Source organism: Balaenoptera musculus, chromosome 11 (genome assembly GCF_009873245.2).
Source record: "Balaenoptera musculus isolate JJ_BM4_2016_0621 chromosome 11, mBalMus1.pri.v3, whole genome shotgun sequence".
Classification (NCBI taxonomy): domain Eukaryota; kingdom Metazoa; phylum Chordata; class Mammalia; order Artiodactyla; family Balaenopteridae; genus Balaenoptera; species Balaenoptera musculus.
In genome coordinates, this window is record NC_045795.1 from 37,657,329 (window position 1) to 37,663,982 (window position 6,654).

A 6,654-nucleotide genomic window follows, 5' to 3' on the forward strand; every position below is an offset into this window, starting at 1 on the left:
GTGTCAGTGTAGGTTCACTGACTGTGACAGATGTACCACTGTGGTGCAGGAAGTCAATGGTGGGGAAGCTGTGCCTGTGTGGGACCGGGGGTGTACAGGAACTCTCTGAACTTTTTGTTCAGTTTTGCTATGAACCTAAAACTGCTCTAAACACACACACACACACACACACACACACAAAACACACACATAGCCTGGATGCTTCCAGGAATTATGGATGGTCCAGTAGAGGTGGGACACAGGAGATGAGGAGGGGAGGCAAAGGCAAGAAGTGGAATGAGGCTGGAGCGGCCAGCCAGCACTTCTTGTCTTGTGGGTAAGGGAGAGCCATTGAGGAGCGCTGAGCATGGAAGTGAAGTGACACGTGCTTTAGAAAGACCACTGCGGCAGCTAAGTGGACGGTGAATTGGGATGGTAGGATGTGCATGAGAAACAAAGGAGGTGGGGGGTGGGGGGTGGGAGGGAGGTACAAGAGGGAGGGGATATAGGTAGACATACAGCTGATTCACTTCATTGTACAGCAGAAACTAACACAACATGGTAAAGCAATTATACTCCAATTAAAAAAAAACTGGAAAAAAAATAGTCATGAATTCACAGCCAAAAAAAAAAAAAAAAAAAAGAGAAACATATTAGGCAATTACTGGCAAAGCCTAGGAGTGAAACAGCAAGATTCTAAACTGAGGCAGCAGCCAGGGGGTTGGACATGTGACAAGGAGGCAAATGCTCCAGAGCTTGGTCCTGACCAGAAGTAGAGGTGCTTTGGGAGACAGCTGATGGAGATGAGCTCCCGACACTTGGATTTACAGGACTAGAGCTCAGGTGAGAAGTGGGCCGGGCACGGAGGTTGCCCATAGGTGGAAGGTAAAGCACAGAGTTGAGATCTCTCCCAGGGAGAAAGAAAAGAGGAGGACACAAGGGCAGACTGGTAGGGGAGACCAGTGTTTCAGAGACAGGCAGAAGATCCTACAGAGGAGACAAGCGGAAAGAGGAGGTTCAGGAGGGGAGTAGTGAGTTTCACAGAAGCCGAGGGAGGGAGGTGTTTTCCACAGGTCAGTGTCAAGGGCTATAGAGGGATTGAGAAAGAAGAGGACTGAAAACAGGCAACTCTGCCACCTTTTTACATGGAATCAAGCTTTACTTTTATTTATTTATTTATCTATCTATTTATGTTGAAGTGCAGTTTTCAAGCAGGTAAATGAATAGCACTGTGGAATGCGATAAGTTTTGAAGAACCTACATTAGACTTGGAGCAAACAAGAAGGAATATACATTTTGTAAAAACAAGTATTTTAAAAATTAACTCCAGACTTCTTGATTTATAATCCAGATAATCATTTAACAGGATGTGATTTACCAACAAGACAATGGTTGAATTCATACCATGGAATATTAGCCATTAAAAAGAATGGATTAGAGAGCTATGCCAGCTGACTTGAAGAGAACTCTGTGGAGTATTGAGTAAGAAAAGCAAGAAACATCAAGTGCCTGTAATATGATCCCAATATTGGCAAAGCAATGACAAAAATCTTATGATTTCTGATTATGATTAGAGAACAAGGAAGAAAGTGTGGAAAGATACATGGCAGGGTATGGCTGTGTATATATTACATTTACCTGACCAGGGAAGGGGGAGGGATAAGGTGGAGGAGAGGGAGAAGGGTGCAGCAGGTAATAAAAGAAAATAAAACAGGACACTGAACACTATATAAGAAATGGCCATATTTATGCATTTATATAAAACTGTGCATATATTAAAAAGAAGTTATAAAAAAATGAACACACAAAAATGACTTAAATCAAATCTCGATTGAGTTGAGTGCTGAGAGTGGCCCTAATCTTGTGGCAGCGGGGGTGAGCCAGCAAGGGGGCCTGGCTGTCCTCCTGCAAGGACCAAGGACACCCACGGAGGAGGTGACACTGTGAGGGCACCTGGGCCGTGTGCAGAAGGAAAAAGGCATTGAGGGTCTCATTTGAATTTTGGGCAAAGTGCAAGAACAGGGGAGAGTATTAACAGGAGGACTCAGATTTGAGAACTCATGGGAACAGGAGATCAGAAGTCATTGTGGGCAAAGGGTTAGAACAGGGATAACAGAAGAATCTGTGAACGCAAGCAAGTACAAAGCCAGGTGTAGGTGTTAGAAGGACCAAGGCCCATGTGGACAGGTAACCGGAGGCCCACAGAAGAACCTCGAGGCCTGCCTCATGAGTAGGATGTGGCTACAAGTCTCCGAGTTAGTTACGGGCGAAAAGAAAACTGGAAACAAAGAATGACATCAAGTACAGGAAAGTTCTTATCAACCAACATACACACTTTTAATTGCAAAAAGTAAAAAGTTTTGTTACGTAAAACTTTAATTTACATACATTCTTTACAAGTTTGCAGTACATTAAGTTACGGTCAACATTCCACACTGAACAGAGAGTTAAGAGCTTAGACCATCTGGAGCACTCGTGGCGGGACAGGTGTCCCCCTTCCTCTGCTCACTGGGACCACCCAGGCCCACCACCCTGGTTCCCTGAAGACGAGCTGCAGCCGTCCTGGCTCCGGTCCCTGATGGCGGCGGGGAAGAGGCTGAGCACAGTTCCTGCTTCCCTTTGCCTCTTCAGTGTTCTCCCCCAGCTTAGGCGTCTGTTACTGACCTTTCCCCAGGAGGGAGGGGGAGGAAGAGACCACAGCCAGCACTTTTCTGAGGGTGAAACTATGGAGAGAAGTTTGGAGGGAAAGTCACCTATGATGAGGCTGGGGCTTCTCTGGGAATGCCACAGGTCTGTCAGTTTCCATCACCAATTCTCATAGGTTAAGTGAGAGTTTGTTCCTTGTAAGGTTGGAAGTGCTCTGAGGGGCTGAAGTTTGAAGGGTGGGACACTGCTGACCTCACCTAGCCCACAGAGCTGTTGTTAGGAATAATGAGGACAATTATGCCTGGCACAAAGCAGATGTCCCGACACTCCAATTTCTGTCTGAAACTCTAAGTTGGTTTCCCTCCTCAGCACGGGTGCTTGCAGCTGTGGCTCACTCTTGGATTGATGCGGTCTGACGGGCAGACTTCAGCTGCATGAAGACAGGAGGAGTGGCCTGTGGGCAGCCCCACCGTGTCTGGACAGTTCCAGGCCTCCGCTTGCAGTTACGTTAACATTTCTTCTCTCTACTATTCTGAAGAGGGCTGGACATTTCACAGTCTCGAGAGAGGGAGAAATGACAGATTTAGCTCTAATGCTTAAATTATGCAGGGCAGGGAAACCAGACACTAAGGGACCTGGACCATAGACGAGCTGGCTGGAGGGTTTCTCACCAAGGCCAGCACTTAAAGCCACGTCGCGCCCCGTGGGTGGACTCGGATGTGGTGCACAAGGGAGACCGCCCGTCCATCTTCTCTGAGATGCTTTTGCAGAAGAAGCTGCTGGAGACATGGGGAGGCTGATGGCGACACAGCACATTCCCAGAGCCTCCCATTTTTCATTTGTGACAGGGCTCTCTCCATAAGCGCCTGACCTTCATAGCCTCCAGGCTCAGACATGCATCTGCCCTGGACCCAATATCCGCAGGTCCAGATGTGGAGAGACTCTCAAACCAAAATGCTATTTTAGAGCACATCTCTGTCACTCCCGTCCTTCAACCAATTTTAGTGGGTGAAAAAGTTTAAAAATGAAAGTTAATGAGTGTGGAACTTGTAACTCAGGAGAGTTTTTCTTCCATCGATAGGAGAACTCAAAAGCCTAAGAGAGTCCTGTTTAATAATTGATTCTCAAAAGGTAGACAAGAGCGTCTTTCTCCTTGCAACCAGACTTCACTTTCCCCTATGACCTGGCCTTCTGCTGGACAAGGATTACATGAGAAGCAAACACCTGCTTTGAGGTTTTGAATTTTCACTATGGAAGGCACTGGTTAATGAGCAAAATATCACTAGACTGTATTAAAATGTTTGAAGCCATCACCTGCAGCTGAGGAACTATTTTGTTTTAAAATAATTGTTCCTACGCTGAGGTCTATGCTGGGTTTTGGAAAAAGGGAATAGAAAACCGAGAAATCAAAAACAAGTGATGTAAACTCCAAGGGGACCCAAAACTGGAATTGGGCAGAGTCCTTCTTCTGGTCACACATCTGGAACTTGTGGTGATGGGAAGATGGCTGGACATTGTTGTGTTCCAGCCACATTCACTCTTAGAGAGTTTTCAGATGGGGAGGGAAAAAGTGAAAGGCTTTTTATAAAAGTCATCTGTTAGATTCTCTCCATTTCTGGCCAAAACAGTTTTGAAAACAAACCCTGAAGAGTTCCCGGCTTGCTGACCCTGCCCCTAGGTTCTCCTACCTGGCTGGGCACACCTGAGTCAATTAAACCCACAGCTTAATTCCTGGGCACCATACTTGCTGTAGCAGGAAAATAATGTGGAACCATTATTGGTGGAACCAGCCATCCACCGGACAGTAATGAACTGTCCTCAGCCCCCGTTTCTTTACTTGTAAAATGAGGATCTAATACCTGCTTTACAGGACTGACAAAAGATCAGAGATCATGTATATCGAGACACTTTTTTTTTTTTAATTATTTTTTTTTTTTTTTTTTTTTTTTTTTGGCTGTGTTGGGTCTTCGTTGCTGTGTGCGGGCTGTCTCTAGTTGTAGCGAGCAGAGGCTACTCTTCTTTGTGGTGCGCGGGCTTCTCATTGCGGTGGCTTCTCCTTGTTGCGGAGCACAGGCTCTAGGCGCGCGGGCTCAGTAGTTGTGGCGCACGGGCTCAGTAGTTGTGGCACACGGGCTCAGTAGTTGTGGTGCACGGGCTTAGTTGCTCTGCGGCATGTGGGATCTTCCTGGACCAGGGCTCAAACCCATGTCCCCCGCACTGGCAGGCGGATTCTTAACCACTGCGTCACCAGGGAACCCCTCGAGACACTCAAGCTGGAATGGACTGGACAAATGTTACTATTTCTTTCTCTCAGAAAATGACCCCAAATTTGTCCACTTCATAGCCGCTTTGTATTTTGCCGAAGAGGCAGATTCTGTTTTCATAAACCAGTTATTTCACTCTCTCCCTTCCTCAAAGAAATTGAGAGTGGGGAGAGGATAAGTTCTACCTCTCTTCATAAGCCAGGACAGGTGTAGTGTCTGTTCAACACCTGACTTCTGGGGACCTCAGGACACCTCGATATAATACTTCAAACTGGTGCCAAAGCAGCCTTTCTCCCCTGAGAGCTGAATTCTGGGGACACGAGCCTCTGCTCTGGGAAATGACAAGAAAGGGAACCAACAAGAAAGGGAACCTAACCCATGTGCGGAGGTCACCGCCATGTGACCTCTTAGTAAACAACTCAAATTCACGAGAGCAAGTCCCTCTGTTTACAGCAAGCTCTGTGATTTTGCTCTTACAGTGGTGGTAGAGATGGGGAGTTATGTGGTCCCACCAGCCCCCCGACCCTGTTTCCTCATCTTTATGACCCTTTTCCCACACCGGGAAATGTGGAGGGACTTTTGCTGCTTCAATGGAGGAGCTGAGAGCTAGGTGAGCAGGGGAGATCCTGCGGCACCCTCACACAAAGACTTGGATAACTAGAAAGGAATTGGCCGGCAACCCATTGATCACTGACTGGTCAGTGGTAGATTCTGCTTTTCAGAATTACCTTGAGAAGAAGGTGAATTACTTCTCAGTATCCAGTAATTAAAAGCGGAAAACCTCTCTGGAGAACTTCTCCCCTAACATAAATCTATATTCAATTCTGAACTGGACAGATTTTTAAATGATTTTAAAAAGTCTCTACTTATCTGCTGCCATACCATTCTTTGTTGAACTGTAGACAGCTCAGGGAACCTCCCAGAGGATGCCTCAGAACACCAACACATACAAGGGTTTTTCAGTTTTGAGCTGAAGAGGGTATTTTATGAACACTTAAGGTATAAAGGGCTGGAGTAAAATGGAAAGGGCTGGAGTAAAATGGGAAAGGAACATAGGGTAATTCATAAAAACAGAAATTTCCATCAACAGAACAGCTGCTTTGCTCCTAAGGAACCCTCTCTTCTGTTAACCCAGAGGACCTAAGTTAAGAAAAACGCTGAGAGGCCTCTAAAGAACTTGTTTACGTATAAACCTTCCCCGTATGCAGCCGGGGTGAGGACACTGAAAAGGCTCGAAAAGCTTGCACAAAGCTGGCCTCCAAATGATCTCTCTGATCTAAAACCTCTTATATTGTAACTGCTTAGCAGCACGACTTTCATATGGACACAAAGTTTTGTTTTTCCTGTATCAATTCACACAAGGCCTGATTCTTTTAAGGAAAAATTCCCTCAGGTACAATTCATCCTAGTTTCACTCAAGCCCGTGGAGGAGGCTCTGAGCTTTTCCACTCTGAACTCTGTGAACCCTCCTTGTCCTTTACAAGCCCACACACAGGCCACTCAAGCACCTGATGACCCTCACTGCTGCTCGTGAGATGTGTAGAGAAAGAGGGCCTGGGGACAAGGTGCAGGGGTGCCTCCAAGGATGAAGAAGACCCCATAAGGAGTCACACCCACCCTCTTCCCTCACCACTGTCTGCCTCTGGTCTGTAACTCGACACAGACACCTCCAGTATCTGTTTGATTTCTGCAGTTCAGAACCAGGGCTGCAGTGTGGTTTGCTTTTTCTTCAACTCGGCAATGGCACGATCAGAAGCCAGATTTT